The sequence below is a fragment of the Maylandia zebra genome, linkage group LG12 (assembly GCF_041146795.1).
Source record: "Maylandia zebra isolate NMK-2024a linkage group LG12, Mzebra_GT3a, whole genome shotgun sequence".
Taxonomy (NCBI): domain Eukaryota; kingdom Metazoa; phylum Chordata; class Actinopteri; order Cichliformes; family Cichlidae; genus Maylandia; species Maylandia zebra.
The window spans coordinates 32,158,097-32,176,134 of NC_135178.1; the positions used below are offsets into that span (position 1 = coordinate 32,158,097).

Genomic DNA, 18,038 nt, shown 5'->3' on the forward strand with positions numbered 1-18,038 from the left:
CTGCCCATCCTCCCGCCCCAAGTCTCTCCTCACAAAAGCATTTCTTCCAAGTAACAGCTTGTGGTCGATATCTCCCTGCTGTGAAACACTCTATTTGCCTGTGACACTACGAATATATGCTCACACTCAAGTATCGACACAGATGGACCCGGCGTTATCTTTTTTTTCCACTACTTGTAAATTGTTCTTTGCTGGATAGTAACATGTTGTGTAACTGTGATACATTTGGCCCTGCAATCATTCATTACATCACTGTCATGACTTCATGCTGCCTGTAGTCTCCAAAGAGTGTTTTGTATTTTTTTTTTTTTTTTTTTTTTACGCTGGTGAATTTGTTAATCAAATTAGAAGTGAAACGTACAAGTTAAGTACACATTAGAAAAAACTGCTTTGTTCTCCCTCTTTTCAAAATGGTTTTAGAATCATGGCAATCATAAAACAAACTCAAACTGCAGAAACAGTGAAAGAATCCAAAGTGTTTCTACGGAATGAAAAGAATACCCGTTAATTTCCCCAGAGAAACTTCCAAAGGATCAAAGGCTGCATTCACACAAAGACAGCAGGGTGTGTCAGAGTCTTGCCCCATTTATAAAATTCCAGGTCAACGTCTTTGCTTTGTTTTCTAACTTCTTTTTATTCCACCCTAGAGGTCACGGGTACCATCGTTTCTTGCACTGCTATAGCAGCAGTCAGTTTTTTACTGACCATAGTTTTTGAAGAGGAAATAAATCTTAGCAAATGCTTGCACAAACATGAACACCTGTAAAAAGGCAAATACCTGTTGCGTAGATCCTTTTTCTTGTACGAATGAATTTGTCACAAGGGAGCCAGCAAACCTCAGATAAGAGCTCAAGAGCCTTTCATTTGTCTTCTATACAGATGGATGACAAATGAAAAACCTTTTACAAGGTTTCTTTACAGGGTGATGGTGAACCACAGATTCTGTGGGCTGCAAATGGAAATTAGCTGGTTGCTAAATCTGGCACAAGGCAGCTTTTGAGTTTTTCTGTGTGGTGCCTGCCAAAAAAAGAATAAAACCAAACCTACAATGTAAGCACTGTAAAGTTATTGGATGCAATCATAGATCCTGAATGTTGAATGTAAACATATTCTAGTGACACGATGCTCAAATTCTGATGGATGACATAGAGAAAACACCATTTTCTGTGTCTGCTGTATATCTTTAAGAACAAAAAATGTCTTTACTCCTGTCACTGTCAGTGATGGCGAGGACAAGACCAAAGCAAAAACTACAAAAACAAAAACACTTAAATACGCTGAGCTTCAAATTAATCCTTTGATTGAGCTATTTGTTGTGGACACATCCATACACTTCTACTAAAGACTTTTGACACTAGACAGCTCTGATGTTTCTTGTCTATGAATGGTAACAGCAGCAGAAATATAGTATGATATATCAGTCTTTGTGACTTCTGTTGGAAAGGTGAGAATATGTTTGCATGCATTGTGAATATACACTACATCATAAGCTTGTCATTTCAAGAGATGGATTAGGGGACTGTAGAGGGATTGAAGAGTCCACATGACCCGAGAACCTTATCAAGATTGGCTTTACAGCAGTCATGATGAGCGAGGAAGATAAGAGAGCAGGAACAGTGCCAGAGTCACCAAGGTCAACAGCAGACTAACGGTCACATCTTCAAAGACAAGCTGAACATCAGACAAACACAAACCTGCCTTTGGGAGACATGATAAAATTGTCCTACGTGTTGGCTATAGTAGATTTTTTTTTTTAAATTTAGCATTATTGCTCTGAAATAATAATACAGAAACAGAATAATTAACTGGGAAAGAAAAGATTACACATAAATTCGTGCCAATCAATCAATCAATCAATCTTTATTTATAAAGCACTTTTCATACAGAGAAAATGTAGCACAAAGTGCTTTACATAGTTAAAAGCAGCCCACTCCACCCTCCAACTCACTCCCCACACTCTCAATACACATATATCCCCCCACCCACACACACATACACACACGCGCACACTTAAAGAGTAAAAATTGGGCTGGGCTCGCATGAGCCAAGTGAGGAAACACTATAACAGGGAGCCGTCTGCACCGGGAGCCGGTCACAGACCGCAGCCTCCAGGCTGGGCACACAGCAGGAGGGAGGCAAAGGAGCCCCCCAGCCAGGCTGAGAGGACCCCAGAGACCCAGCAGCCACGGTCAATAACAGCCCCGGTGCAGAGAGCGCCCTCCGAGCTGGCATTGTGTATATTCACAATGCCAGCTCGAATGCACACAGTAAAACAAATTTACAGTGAATACTTGATGTAATACCCTGTTTCTCTTATTACTCTCTCTCTCTGTGTGTGTCAGGTCCTGTTTGTGGTGCTGCCCTGCTATTATAACCCAGCGCTGATTGTAACCAGTGAACCACAAACATTACTCAGGCCGCATACAAATATGTTATGCTAGCTGTTGAAAGGTGGCCAGAAAATGAATCATAAATCTTCCCTTATCTACTGCTGTTCAAATAAATCACTGAGTTAGGAGACGAAAAAGGGTAATTTTTTTCATATTATGGCCCTTTATGGATTTTTAATGCCTGGCGTTTATTACCATGTGATGTACTATTTGCATTACTGAAAGGGGTAACTTCAGATGTCAATAAGAGGTTCACAATAAAGGAAAAGTGTGGGATTCTCATTCAATCCTGATCCCACTATGCTCCCTCCACGACTCCACGTCTGGCTGTGTTATGGTGTCAAATGGGAAATGGACAGACAGAGGCTAATGTAGTACTGCCTGTTGAGAAATATCAAACTGTGTCCACTGCGGGAGGGTAAAGAGCCTTCTTTAGACTATTTAAAAAAAAACTATCCCTCATCTTTCCCAGCAACACCATCTGAAATTGGCAGTCCTCTCCATGCTTGAGAAGAGATTAGGGATTCCACGGCTGGAGGATTCAGGTATCTGATAATCCTTAATATTTTAGGCAGGCACCTCTAAAGTTAGATATACAGGTTTGTATCAGCAAAGGTTCTTATTAAAGATGAGCAAGGGATGTGTTTGCATATAAATACATCAGGGAACTGCCCCAAATATGTCATATCTTTGCCTAAGTAGTATATCAAAAAGAACGAGAAATATAGAAATGTTTATTAAGTTAGCTACCGATAAAGACAAAGGCGATTAGACCTCATCAGTGTGAGGCATCCTCATAAAGCACATAGACTCATGATGATAAGAGAGAAGACTTGATCCCACAGAGTCTAGAAATCTGTTGGTGGTCACGTTAGTAAAGAGGAAGGATAAATTCTTGAAGGTACCAACAAAGCAGTTTTGTATTCATCATTAAATACATATTGATGGTTTTACCAACCACAAGTTTTCCATAATTAATGTCAACTTTAATCATTCATTACCAATTAATGTTAAATTATTGTAGTGTGCTATTATTGTAGTGTCTTTACCTTACTAACAACTGTTGTTGTGATTTGGCACTATATAAATAAAATTTTATTTAATTCATTTCAATACAAATACCTTCTAGAAGTCCTAATAAAGTGTTATGTCTTTATATGAAAGTATCATGTGTTTTGGAATTGCTTTTCAACAAATGTAAGACTTCCCTTGCTATTCAAGGTTTTGATAGTCATCTCTGGCCACTGTAACACCTCAACAATAAATCCTGTATTCAACAATTCATACCAAAGAATGGAATAGAAGCAGAATGTTCTTCAGACACCTAAATTGCTTGTTCTTCAGAAAGATAGTTGTAACTCCTGAAAAGTTAAGTTCTTTTGTCAAAAAGAATTGGGTGATGGGTCCTTAAAAATCTGAGCAATCTTACTCTTTTGGGTAAAGGATGAAATGCATTAAAAGGGTTAAGAAGGCTACACTCATGCATTAAATTTATGAATCAAATCATGGTGTGAAAATTACAACTAACTAGAAATAACTGGAAATGGCAAAAAGTGTAGAAAAGTAGGATAAAGCACAATGTTTCTCTCCCAAAGGTAGAGGAGATTAGGTTAAAAAAGACAACATTAATAAAACTGTTTGCCTACTTCCCACCATTGGTTTTACCAGCCCCAAGCATCGATTAGCTTACAGACAGGGCTGAACTGGTAATCTGGAAAACCAGGTATTTACCCGGTGGGCTGATCCACTTTTGGGCAGATGGGCAGACCTTTGCTGTGCACTCATGCACCATGTAGAGCAGAGTAGTGTGGAAGAAGTGATGAAAAGATGGCGCTGAAAAGCTAAAGGATTTGAAGAAAAATAAGCTAAAAAGGCTTAAAACTTTCCTTTTTTGATAAAGCATATCGTTAGGGTTGGATCCTGAGTCCTGCCTTAGTGAGTGAAAATGCTGATTAAAAAAGAAACACTCAATGCATCATGGATTTCCCCAGTAGCCTGCACTTGACTATATCTTTATACACCTCCACATTTAATTGTTAGTTTTTATTCATCTCTGCAAACTTTTGGCAAACTTTTGTTAATATAAGCAATGTCCTCCCACGACAATATTAATGCATTAATGCAATCCCTTGTATTTATCCTTTGTGTCTCTACCGTATATCTTTGCCACAGTACATTGATATTACTGCAATGGAAACATTCTGCAAACCTATCACTGTTCACAAATAATTGCAGTGTTGCACCCAGATGAACGTAGCTAGTTTCTAATCTTCTTATCTCAAACAACAAACACTGATCAATTTTAAAAGCAATACAACTATATATCATGCTACTGCTGTTGTTCATGGTTCCTTCATGGGTGGGAAACATAGTTTAGAAGTTCTGGTAAATTCTCTAGCTAGCAAGATATTAGCTGCTTTTAATATTATTAGAATGAAGTCATGTCAATAACTTAGTTCTAGTGCGGAAAATGCATTGGATCCCAACAATGTTTACACAGGCCTTTCATCCCGCAGTCAAGTCAATTCTCCATCTGACAAGTCACCTGACAGCCATGGTTATGGAGCGATGGCCTGAGCTGGTCATGCCTAAGTGATCTTGATTGATTTGATTCTGCCTACAGTCAATGTTTCAGTTCCGGCGTCAGAGCCCGCATGCGGCAGCACTGTCAATCACAGCTTGAGACAAGGCCTTTGCTAAGTTTGCTGCTGCAAATCAATATAACATCACAGACTGGTATCATGGGATAAATGAAACCCTTGTGAGGAAGTAAGGAAGACAGAGAGGGATGTATTTGACATAGTAGCTTTAGTCTAGCCATGGGAGTGATTATGTTGACATATGGGAAGATTTAGGTCCACTTCCTGATACCAGAGGAAGCGTCTTTTGGTGTTGAAAATGTGGAAAACAAGTCAAGATTTAATTTCAAGAAAGAATAATTTAAAGGAAAGAAGATGAAATATTGCTAAAGTTTTGACATCCATCTTGGAAGCAGAAGAGGCAAATGCTGTCGTCCTTTCTTCAGAAAGAAAACAATGACTGTGACTTAGTTTCAGAAACAGACATTTTCCTTGTATTTGCACTACTAAAGTCTGAAATGTAATGTTGGACATACTGCAGAAGGAGCTTTGTCTATTCATATATTAACAGATAATCAGATAATCAATGCACAAGTCTGGTTAATTTTTAACTGTTGCCTGTGAAGTTTTTAGTTGAAAGCTAAGTAAATGATGTGTTTTTGATTATGCTGTTACGTTTTGGTGTTGTCGGTGTGTTGCTTTTGGCGTGACTGTTATGTGTTTCCTGTTTTACTTTGAAAGTCTGTGTTATCTTAGTGTTTTCAGTTTACGTTTCCCTGTCTCGTCAGGTCTAATTTGCCCCAGCTGTGTTTCCCTCCTGTGGTCCATTCCCTGATTGCCCCTTCTATGTATTTAAGCCTTGTGTTTCAGTGTGTCATGGTCGCGATCTTCCCCCCGTTGTAAATAGTTTGGTGTTTTGTTGTGAATAAATCGTCTGTTGTAAATAGTTGTGAATGGGTTGGTTAATAATTTCGTTATGGGATATTTTTGTTTTGGGATTTTGGTGGTGAGCCTTCGTGGTTTTATTTTTCTTATCTTTGTTTTTCTACGTTGCACCCCGGTATGCCTAGGCCGGGGTGTAACATATGGGGGCTCGTCCGGGATCGCTGGAGGGACAGCCTCGGCCTTCTGTTTTCGCTGGAGGGTCCGGGGACCGCTTCAGCCTCCGTCTGTCTTCGCTGGAGGGCCCGGGGGCCGCTTCAGCCGTTCGCCGTTGCTGGAGGGTCCGAGGGAGGGACCGCTTCAGCCTCCGTCTGTCTTCGCTGGAGGGCCCGGGGACCGCTCCAGCCTTCATCCGCCTTCGTTGGAGGGTCCGTGGGACCACTCCAGCCTTCGTCGTCTGCTGGAGGGTCAGGGGGACCGCTCCAGCCTCCATCAGTTTCATCTGCCTCCGCTGGAGGGTCCGTGGGACCGCTTCAGTCTTCATTTGCCTTCGCTGGGGGGTCCGAGGGACCGCCTCAGCCTTCGTCGTCTGCTGGAGGGTCCGTGGGACCGCTCCAGCCTTCATCCGCCTTCGCTGGAGGATCCGAGGGACCGCTCCAGCCTTCATCCGCCTTCGCTGGAGGATCCGAGGGACCGCTCCAGCCTTCTGCAGCTGGTGGGCTGCGTGTCCGTGTGTGCAGCTGGTGGGCTGCGTGTCCGTGTGTGCAGCTGGTGGGCTGCGTGTCCGTGTGTGCAGCTGGTGGGCTGCGTGTCCGTGTGTGCAGCTGGTGGGCTGCGTGTTCGTGTGTGCAGCTGGTGGGCTGCGTGTCCGTGTGTGCAGCTGGTGGGCTGCGTGTCCGTGTGTGCAGCTAGTGAGCTGCTCGTCTGCCTTCGCTGGAGGGTCCGTGGGACCGCTCCAGCCCTCATCCGCCTTCGCTGGAGGGTCCGTGGGACTGCTCCAGCCTTCGTCGTCTGCTGGAGGGTCCGTGGGACCGCTCCAGCCTCCATCAGCTTCGTCTGCCTTCGCTGGGGGGTCCGTGGGACCGCTCCAGCCTCCATCAGCTTCGTCTGCCTTCGTTTCAGCCTTCGTTTGTCTGAATCAAACTTTTCACTTGGGGTTACATGTTTGATTTTTGGGTGGGGGGAACTGTTACGTTTTGGTGTTGTCGGTGTGTTGCTTTTGGCGTGACTGTTATGTGTTTCCTGTTTTACTTTGAAAGTCTGTGTTATCTTAGTGTTTTCAGTTTACGTTTCCCTGTCTCGTCAGGTCTAATTTGCCCCAGCTGTGTTTCCCTCCTGTGGTCCATTCCCTGATTGCCCCTTCTATGTATTTAAGCCTTGTGTTTCAGTGTGTCATGGTCGCGATCTTCCCCCCGTTGTAAATAGTTTGGTGTTTTGTTGTGAATAAATCGTCTGTTGTAAATAGTTGTGAATGGGTTGGTTAATAATTTCGTTATGGGATATTTTTGTTTTGGGATTTTGGTGGTGAGCCTTCGTGGTTTTATTTTTCTTATCTTTGTTTTTCTACGTTGCACCCCGGTATGCCTAGGCCGGGGTGTAACAATGCATATGCTGAAATTCTTGGCTTCAAAACGTAATCCTTATATTCTTATATTCTTATTTTAAAACTTATTACTTATTGTCCAAGATGTTGTCCAAGATAAGGACAATACTGGACAATACCTGCCACCCATCCACAATGTGCTGGCCAGTCACAGTTCAGTGAGAGATTGAGGTTACCCAAATGCACCACTGAACAACATAGGAAATCATTCCCTGTACAACTCCTCCATCTAATGCACCATGCACAGTGTAATAGTTACACCCTTTTACACATTCTCTACAGTGAAAATAACAAAATAACAACGTTTTACAGTTTACATTTTAGAGTAAAATGTCAACCATATATATCTCTGTAATATTCTGGATATTTATAATTGAGCTATATATTAGAGCTTTTTCGTATATTTTGTAACTTTGTAAAATGTTGTATTATTAAATGTAGTTCAGTCTATTACTGTTCGTATTGTCTTAGAGCAACTTGAACCACATAATTTCCTTAGGATTCTGATTCTGATTTCTTAGTAGATAAATTTCATTCTAACAATGATCACAGTCATCTATTCATAAATTCCGAGCATCTTGAATCTATTTTTCACAAAGACAAAAGCTTTTGAAAAGCTTGCAGAGTAGAAATTAAACAATACTTTTGGGACAAAAAGTAACCATTAGGAGGCCAAACTACACAAAGAAACATTTATGGTTAATTAATTTAATGTAATACATCTTAAAGCATATTATATTATCCTGTAATATTTTCATGTATAATATGCTATTATATATCATGATCCTATATTTGCAGAAAAAAAAACCACAATTTGTGCAAATCACACATTTAATTTCACACAGTGTGTAGCTGATATTACCCTTAGTGTCATAACTGTCGTGCTGTGAGGACTGATAGCTAAAGGTTATTTTAGACAGAGTTGAAGATTGAACAGAAGAATGTCGGTGTTCAGCTGTCAGTTGTTCTCCTTCTGATTTAAATTTGCAAAAGATTACTGGAAATCTCTCCTTTACAACGATTGTGTCTTATACTATTTAAAGCCAACTGGAACAAACCGCTACTATATCGATGACTGAATAGCATAAATCCTTATTAGTAAAACCTGCAATAGCTTTGGCCTTTTAAAGCCATCTTTTTTTTCTTTTTTTTTTGCCTGTCCTGTTTGGCTCTTTTGCTATCAGAATTATTGTCTAAAGGCGAAGAAAGATGCCCAATGGATTTACTTTACCAAATGGACCATCCCAGCCTTGCCGTAATGATCTATTTGATTCACCTTTTGTTGTTTATTTTATTTTATTTTCACTTGCTAAATACGGGACCGACTTGACTGGGGAAAAGAAAGGGGAGAAAGAAAGAGGGAAAGAAAAACAGTGGAGAAGAGGGACGGGGATAAAGGGCAAAAAACAAAAACCAACAAAATAGGCAGACAAATATACATATATCGATCACCTGGATCACCTGTTGAGAAAGAAAAAAGAGAAAACAAGCAGAAGAAAACGAGAGCAATACAATAAACAACATCACGATGATCTATGGGAATATAACAGTAAATACTAAATATTAAACATTATTGTGCAGCACGTAAGATCAACAGCGCACAGTGTGCTGTGAGGTAGGAGCCAAAAAGGGTGTAGTTTGTGTGTGTGAGCACCCGTGTGTACACCTGTGAGCATGAGTGCGCTTGTATTTAAAAGGTTCCTTCATGATCTGCTAGAGGGTGTGGGGAGCCACAGCCCCGTCCTCCAGGGCATGAAGCAGGTATGGAGTAGATCAAAACTCCAGACATCCAGAGGCCCTCAGAACACAAGAGACCAACAGAGGGGCAGCCGCGCCACTGTCCCAGAAAGAGCTGAGGAGAGTCCCAGATGAGGGGTCACTCAGCAGCCGCGGAGCAGAAGCCAGGGGGGGTTGCAGTGACATGCCAGTGAGCTCCACCGGCAGCCAGCTGCGCCAGAGTGACGGAGCCCCAGGCCGAGAGGCTGAGGGCACCCCACCTCCGAAGTGGCCCGAGCGAGCCCCGGGCTCCAGGCCCCGACAAGCAGCCACCAAGGAGTGAGCCGGTGTGTACCTGGACGCCCATCCCCGGACACAAAGAACCACCAATGCACCGATGTCTGAGGGCGTCTGCCACTGGCAGGGGAAGTGGTGGTAGGGGGAGATAGGCCTCCATACCTTGGAGGACCTGAGATGTGCCTAGAGAGGTGGCGTCTGATAGCCAACCTGACATATAGACACAGACATACAGGCACACACAGATACAAACATCTATTCCCCTCATGCTCTCATATGCAATTAAATTTTAAAGCCATCTTTAAACCCCGAGAAATTCGGAACTTGAAATTTTGTGCTCTTTATTTTCTATTAATTGTGAGTTTAACTGCTTCTGAAGTCAGTGTAGCAGTGAAGCTGATTTTTATCTGCTTGAAGAGTACAGGGAAAACCAGAAGTCTAAACAAGATAAGAAAAGAGACACTGATGTGCATCTTAGACTGTGAGGATGTTATCACATCTGACAGCTGGACAACTGACCCACCACACCAACATCTGTCAGCGGGATATTACACTTTAGGGGAGCAGTCGCAAATTATCTCTGGCATGAGAGTGATACATATTATGTGCTTTCCCAATATTGTCGGATCAAGTTAAAATGTTTTTTCCTGGTGTGTACAGCACCAACCAGCATTCACCAGCTGGATCACAACAACTTCAGCTAGGCAAATGAAAAAGACACCTCTTCCAAACTCATTATAATGGAACAGCTGTTCCAGTGGGGACTTTCCAAAATCAACAGTCACTTCCTGGACAGCTTGTGACAGCCACTGCTCGGTCTTGTAAGAGAGCTGAAGACACTCTGGCACTGCCTTTTCTCATTCTTAACACATCTCAATTTGGCATGCTACTGTGGTATCCTACTCTCATACCAGCATGTGTAGAAAGTTGGCAGTTCTTACTAATGTTTTATGGCAGTGACGACGGGAGGAAAAACAGCAAATTTGAACTGATGAGGTTCTCGTTTTGTGGTGCTGGAAACTAGAGCGCAGTTAGTTTCTTTCTCCCTGGGGCCACCTGTGCTGCAATTAATGCACATGACCATCTATCCAGCAAATGGGACATGTATTCTACTGAGAGTTTGCAGCCTCATGTTTATTCAGGCGCCTTGCTGTTGCATGTCATGAATCAAACCATTACTTGACAACTAAATCTCATTAGGGGGATATTTGTTTGTTTGTGTGTTTGTGTGCATGAGAGAATGACTGACTGAGAAAAAGATAAAAGGACAGAGTAAGGACAGTCTGGCAGACTGGAGAGGGATAAGTAACAGTGGGATGGAGAACGTGGCTTGCTGACAGATGTTCACCATCGCAGTTGTCCAGGTCAGCTAGCACAGCCTAATGGGTGATGTCCAGGTGTTGTGATCGGTTCTCAGTGGACACACATGTGGGAAAGTAGGCGCACAGATGTCCAGCTCCAGTTTGTGTTAATTTACACCCAGATTGAATATAAGAAAAGAGGACAGTGTATTATGACAGAGTCATGCTTGTGTGTGCCAATGAGCTCTAGTTTGCGCATACATTTGTTACATACAGTATGTATTTGTCCAGGTTCTGTATACATCTGTAACATGTGTGGCTGGGTAGGGGAAACTATTTAATGATCCAACACTTCAAACAGGTTACTAGAAATCTGCCAATATTCAATAGAGCTTCACAACCAGGGAACCAGGGATGGTTTGTGGCAGCAAGATTGTAATGTATGAATGTAGCCATCAGTCCAGCAGAGATTTACCCACACAATGCATTTAATTAAATGAAGTCCTGCTCAGTTTGCTCCAGGTGTGGACAACTTTAATTTCTGAGAGAAATATACGGAAAAACCACACTGCAAAAATAATACACAGAGACATTAGCGTGCTCTGCTTAGGTAGATAGTAAACTCAGAAACAATTGACTCTTTTTTTTTTTCTGTATTCATTTTCAATTGCTACCTAATCAGTGCTTGCTAAAACAATGCATTATAAAAGGCGCCACCAAAGGGAATAGAAAATGGAATATTTTTCTGTCCAAACTTTATTACATTTCAATCACAAACTCATTGCACCTGCAGTATGAATAAACTTGTAGCTTATTATTCAGCGAAGATTAAACTTTTTAATTATTTCTATCCTCGGAAAACAGCAGTCCGTGTATAAGTGGTATGTATCAGTCATATGATTGGAATTTTCTTTCGCTCAAGAACGAACTCATAAATTAAAAAAAAGTGTGTGTGTGTGGGGGGGGTGTATCTTTATATTCATATTTCTTCTTTCTCGTTTACTTTAGTTCCCCTTTTGCATCCAGTCAATTTCTATTCTGAGTCTCAATGTGCATATGTGTGCGTGAAGGTGTGATGTTTAGTTTTAATTCCCTTGTCTTGTCAGTCATATTCTATTCAGCTGTGATCCCCCAGGTGTGTCCACTCTGCCCTAATGCCCTTCTGTGTATATATCGTCCATATGTCCCTCTGTTCTTTGTTATGTCCTCCCTCATTGTGGTTGTAGCTTCTGTCCATCAGTCTTCCTGTCAGTCAGTCAGTGCCCTGTTATAGTTTTGCTTGTGTTTTCATCACCTCTAACTAGCAATAAAGCTGTGATTTTGAGTTTAGTTCCCTCATTCCCCATTTCACATGACAGTATGCTGATCAGATATGTTTTTATTTTAAAAGGCATACAATGTATACGGCAGTCGTTCACTCATAAAGTAGGAAACAATGTTTTTTTGCTTATATTTGTGTTCTAACTAATTAGGAGGTAGAAGCACTTCTAATAAGAAGGACCTCTTCTAGTTTAACTTATATACAGTACTCAAGCGACCTGTCTAATTACCTCTAATATCATCTCAACAGGTGTCCCTTAATCCCCCCCACTCTGTGGTCTTGTCACTAATTGTTGCTTCCTTTTCAATCTAAACAGCCTAATATGTCATTATGCAAATATGCACTTATGAATGTGTTTGCCCTGCAACGTTGTCAGGAGTTCCTGAATTCCAGCAGTCAAGAAGGAAATGCCAGCAAATTTATCAATGTGCAGAAATAGAATTCAGTTTCAGAGAGAGGAAAGCGGTGCTTTCAGTGCTGTCACACTTCTGCCTTATTTACAGAAAACTAAATCTCTCTCTGGCTGCAGTTTAATGAGGCGATGGAAATATTTTTTTTTCAAATAGTGAAATAATTTTTGTATTTCTGAATGGATATACTGATAGGTCTGTGCTTCATAGTTAATTTCACTTTTTTAGGTTGCATAATTAAGTAAGGCAATCTGTTGTCTGTGATGAAAAGTGTCATAAAATGAGCTAATTACATTTTGCATTGATTTTTTTTATTATTATTATTTGTATATTTTTAGATAAATATACATAACCTCTATTAAAAGTGACTGAGTTACACAGGCAATATTAATTTAAATACCTTGCAAACTTTAATTACTTTTATAATTAATGTTCTAAGGGCCTTGATAGTATAAAATTCTTTACCTGAGAACAAAAATGTTATTTTGTATCTGAGGCAGGTATATGTCAGGACAGCTCTTTGAATTATGCATGTAGCCTCCCACAGTTTATTTAGCAGCTCCACCTCAGCCATCTAGACAGCTTCACTCCCTGAGTTGTTTTTGCTTGTTATTCAAAGCTGTCTCTGATTGTCGGCATAGTTAAAATTGTCATATAGGGCCCTATTTTAAGTTTGCAATTGCTTAGGTATGTGGTGCACCAAATAGTGCTGTTCATACACTAAAGGTGCAACTTCCCCAGAGTGCTTCTCAAAAACACTCAGGGGACATGTATTCAAAAAATGCTGATGTTTCTCAAACTCTAAACTAGCTATGTCACTGTTGTTAGTGAATATATCTTAATATGCAATCTATAAGATAGCTACTGTGAAAATATATTAAGTGCTGATGCTTGTATGGAAATCTTAAGCCTCCAAGCCTCAACATTTCATCTGCTAAGACCCTTAGCTACCTACTGTAATGTCTCCTTGTGACAAGTAACTATAAGTAGCTTTAAAAGTAGTTGAACAAACTAATACAATATTGAATATAAGGATTGTTTTTAATAACTGTGTGAAAATCCTTTACAATCAATAACTGGAGTCTAGAAGCTATAGACATCACTAAATGTTGTTTCTTCCATCGCTGCTTATTTTGTGGGTCTTTTTACCTTCAATTGGCTTTTACTAACCAAAAAGCATGCTGAGAAACTCCTGGGTTGCTTTTCAGTTTGCTTTAAAGGGTAATTATCCATGTTCATTGTGTGAATACTTCATTTGGCTGAACAAGAGTTGAGAGTGTAGCCATATACAACTCAGAATACATCCTGTGATTTTTGCCTAGAGTTATATGGGGGGCATGCCATCAAAACAAGCAAATTTAAAAATTAACATAAAATGTACCAAAGTAAAGCAATCTCTCTCCTTTCACCTCAGGCAGCACTGTCAAAAAGTGCCATCTTGTGGCCACAACTGGCTATTGTTGCTAAAGGTTTGGCTTGTTTTGTATTCTTAGGCAACTATAGCTCTCTCCATTTTATATTCACTCATCTCCCATTAATAATAGCTTGAGCTGGGCAGGCTGGAAGGCTACCAGCTTTTTTCTGGTGGTTCGTGCATACGCATAAACTTCTAGTCTTTCACAGTAAACTGACAGGAGACCAGCATGTGAGGCAAGCTGCTGCGTCCTCTGCTTTCACTGATTTGAGATCAGTTACAATCTGCACTTTGTATGGAAGCATAGCTAGCCTTAGCAAGTAAATAAGCTTCATTGATTTATCATCATATCAGATGAGCTAGTTTCCTTATGCTAACCACCTTGGCCAACATGTGTGATGTAGAGAAGACAGTATATAAAAGCTGTTAATAACTCCTCCAGTACATCAGAGGGGGAAAGCTTTGATGATGATAGAGAAGAGACAGCAGCTCTATGTCTAATAAAACAGGCAAGTTAACCAGATGCCGACTCAACCTGTACTTTGACATTAGGATCTATGATAAATTATTTGGTTGACTGAATGTAATAAATTTAACCAGATGTTTTGCTAACATTCCACCTTAATCTGTCATTAATAATGTTTAATATTAATAATTAACATGCTGCTCAAGCCTTTTAATTCAACTAAAGTTTTCTTTGTTATTAATCTATTTGAACATACTTTTTTATTCTTACTTTTTACTCAAGCAATACAGTTTTGTGTGTAGTAAATGGTTTCATAGTGTTTTATTGTTTCCTTTCCTAAAAGAATAGTTTGAACATCTTGCTGTAAAAGTCACCATACACCCCTAATTCAGATCATCAATAAGCCCTAGTGACCCAGTTCCATGTTGCGGTATGCTTTGGATCACAAACTGTTTCTATTCTTCTCTGTGCTTTTCTTTTTCCATCATTACAGTTTTTCTCGATTGCTTAAACACTATAACCAGGCTTTTAAACTAAAATTTCAAAACCGTAACGCTATTTTTCAAAAAGCTCACCCATTTCCCTGAACTATAAACACTATTCCCTGCTTTGACACATGAGTCAAATTTGGTGAACTGTTACTGCAAAACTCTACACACAAATCCCTACATTTTTCAGTGCTTACACCATGTAGTCATTTAGAAAGCACTAGCATTCAATAATGTTAACTTAAGTCAGCATAGCTTGAGCTCAATTAGCACACAATTAACCAGGTGGAAACACTAGGAGTCAAAATTTATCACACACCAATCAGAACCTTCGATGGATAGATAAAAGGGCCAAAGTCAGCTCATTCAGGTTTGAAACAATGGATCCAAAGAGATGCAAAGGAAGAGGACGTGGTGGAGAAAGAGGACGTGGTGAAGGAGGACGACGTGGTGAAGGAGGTGGAGGTGGAGAACGACGGCGACAAGGAAGGGGAAGAGCAAGGGCAAGAAGACAGTCAGTCTCGGATGAAATTCGAGCCACTTTAGTTGACCATGTCCTTGTCCATGGGATGACTATGAGGGAGGCTGGGCAACGAGTACAACCAAATTTGAGTCGCTTCACTGTTGCCTCCATCATCAGAACCTTCAGGGAGGAAAACAGGTAGGTGTACTTGCAGTAAGACTGCTTTGTACAGTAACTTTTAAGTTACTGAACTTATGTTTCTTGAGTTTCAGTATGTTTCCATTATTTTCCTGTAAAAAGAATGTGTGACAGTTACAGTAATGAGTGCTTCTATTTTTGTAGGACACAGAGACGACCACCTGGTGGAGGCAGGTTAAGGCTTTTGTCGGAGGAGCAAGAGAGGGAACTTGTAAACATGGTAATTGCAAATAATGTAATCCGCCTGCAAGAGATTCAAAGGAGAGTGATTGAGGATGATCATCTTTTTCGAGGCATAAATGCCGTCAGCCTCTCCACAATTGACCGCATCCTCCGAAAGAATCAATTCCGGATGAAACAGGCATACCGAGTCCCTTTCGAACGAAACTCTGACAGAGTGAAAAACCAACGTGTGGAATATGTTCAGGTATGAGTTTTGATACTGTATAAAGTATTGTGTACCATCACAGCATGGCAGTTTATGCTGCCATTTCAGCACTCTTGAACTGTGGTTCAGGGTACCGATTGACTCTACTGTGTTATGTGTTTTGCAGAGAATCTTTGAGATTGAAGGACGGCCTGTTCCCCATGAAATAATCTTTGTGGATGAGGCAGGTTTTAACCTGACCAAAAGAAGGAAAAGGGGGAGGAACATAATTGGCCATCGGGCTATTGTAAATGTCCCTGGTCAGCGTGGAGGGAATGTCACTATGTGCGCAGCCATCAGCCAACGAGGGGTACTCCACCGCCATGCCGTACTAGGACCCTATAACACTATGCTTCTCCTTGCTTTTCTTGATGGTTTAAGACAACATATGTTCCAGCTGGACTACAGGGAACCAGCACAGCCAGAGCAGCCTCACTACGTTGTTGTGTGGGATAACGTCAGCTTCCATCGCGCTGCTCTGGTTCGTGACTGGTTTACCAATAACCCAAGGTTTTCTAATATCTTTCTGCCTGCATACTCTCCCTTTCTAAACCCGATAGAGGAGTTATTTTCGGCATGGCGGTGGAAAGTGTATGACCGAGAACCTTATGTCCGTGTTCACCTCCTTCAGGCCATGGAAGAAGCCTGCCTAGACATATCAGTAGATGCATGCCAGGGGTGGATCAGGCATGCAAGAGGATTTTACCCCCGCTGCCTGGCTAGGGCCAATATAGCCTGTGATGTGGATGAGATTCTCTGGCCTGACCCAGACCAAAGACAAGATGCTGAGGTGGAATAATGTTTTTTGGTGTGTGTTGTACTGTATAGTACATGAATAAAAATGTGCCACTGTACATACATTGGTTGCGTCTTTTGTGTTTATCATGTGAAAAGGTTTTTGAAGGGGAGAACCATAAGCAACCTATTTGTTTTGGAACTATTGTTTTGAATTAATTGTACCAGTGTGCAAAACTCTGTTGTAGTGTGTGTGTTTTGAGGGCTTGTGTTTGATGTCTGAGGGCAAAGTTTGGTTTTTCAGCAAGAGTGAATAGTTTTGAGTGTAGAGCTTCATTTTGACCTGGAAATAGGATGTTTGGGAAATTGAGTGAGATGTTATGGATTTGTGTTTACTGTTGTGAGAATATGAGGCATAGTTTCAAGAAATGTGTTTTAGCAATCGAGAAAAACTGTAAATACAAAACTTGGCTTTGACTGTCCAAAGAACTTTTTTCAGAATCGTGCAGGCCTGTCAGTGTAATGACTGCCCTCCCTCTTACGGTTCCCTCTTTTTGGCGTTCTTTTCCCCACAGTGCATTGCAGTAGTTAAGAAATATGGAAAAATGCCTGTAAATAACTAATATGAAAAATTCCTTCACATTTATGCACATTGTACTGTATTTTTATGGATTTTTTTTATTACAGTATAATTTGTCATACTTGCATGTTTTAAAACATCGAAGAACCAATAATAACCAAAATACGAAATGCATTTTTTAAAATAATAATTTCATTTATTAAGGGTGAATAAAAACTTTTCAAAGTTACCTGGTCCTATGTGGAAATGTAATCAGTCTTGTTTAATCAGGAATTAACTGTGATTCAGTTTGACTGGCCAAATTACTGCTAGACATGTTGAATTAATAGTACAGAAAGAAATATGGAAAAATGTTTTATTGTCCCAAATCCCATAGAACAGTTTAAAATTTTTAAAAGCACCACAGTTTTTACATATCTCTGTATGAATGATATGCATGAAGTTCTTTTCTACTGCTATAAAAAAAAACATAATTGCGACTGTATGAAAGAAATTACAATAGCTATATGTTAGTTAATTTATGTAGCCCACTTAACAGTGCTTATGCTCATTTTCTTAGATATAGTTGTATACCAGCTTAACATAAGCTGATAACAAGTGATTTAGACTACACAGCAGACACTTCAAATGACAACATTTATATATTAAAGTGGGACACAAAAGCAAATAAGTCTAATTTGCAAAAAAATCTCCCCTGTTAGCAGTTTAGTTTTTCTCTGGATTATTTCTCCTTAATAAAGTGGGTCAGAAATTGTTAAAAAAAAAAAA

At 40.5% G+C, this 18,038-nt stretch overlaps 1 long non-coding RNA gene across 1 annotated transcript; it reads left to right on the forward strand.

Moving 5' to 3' along the window:
* The first annotated feature begins 15,834 nt into the window (after positions 1 to 15,834).
* On the forward strand, positions 15,835 to 16,809 carry LOC143421367 (uncharacterized). The gene is made up of 2 exons (XR_013101009.1): positions 15,835 to 15,955; positions 16,083 to 16,809. It is a non-coding gene; the product is annotated as an uncharacterized LOC143421367 (long non-coding RNA).
* Positions 16,810 to 18,038: the final 1,229 nt, after the last annotated feature.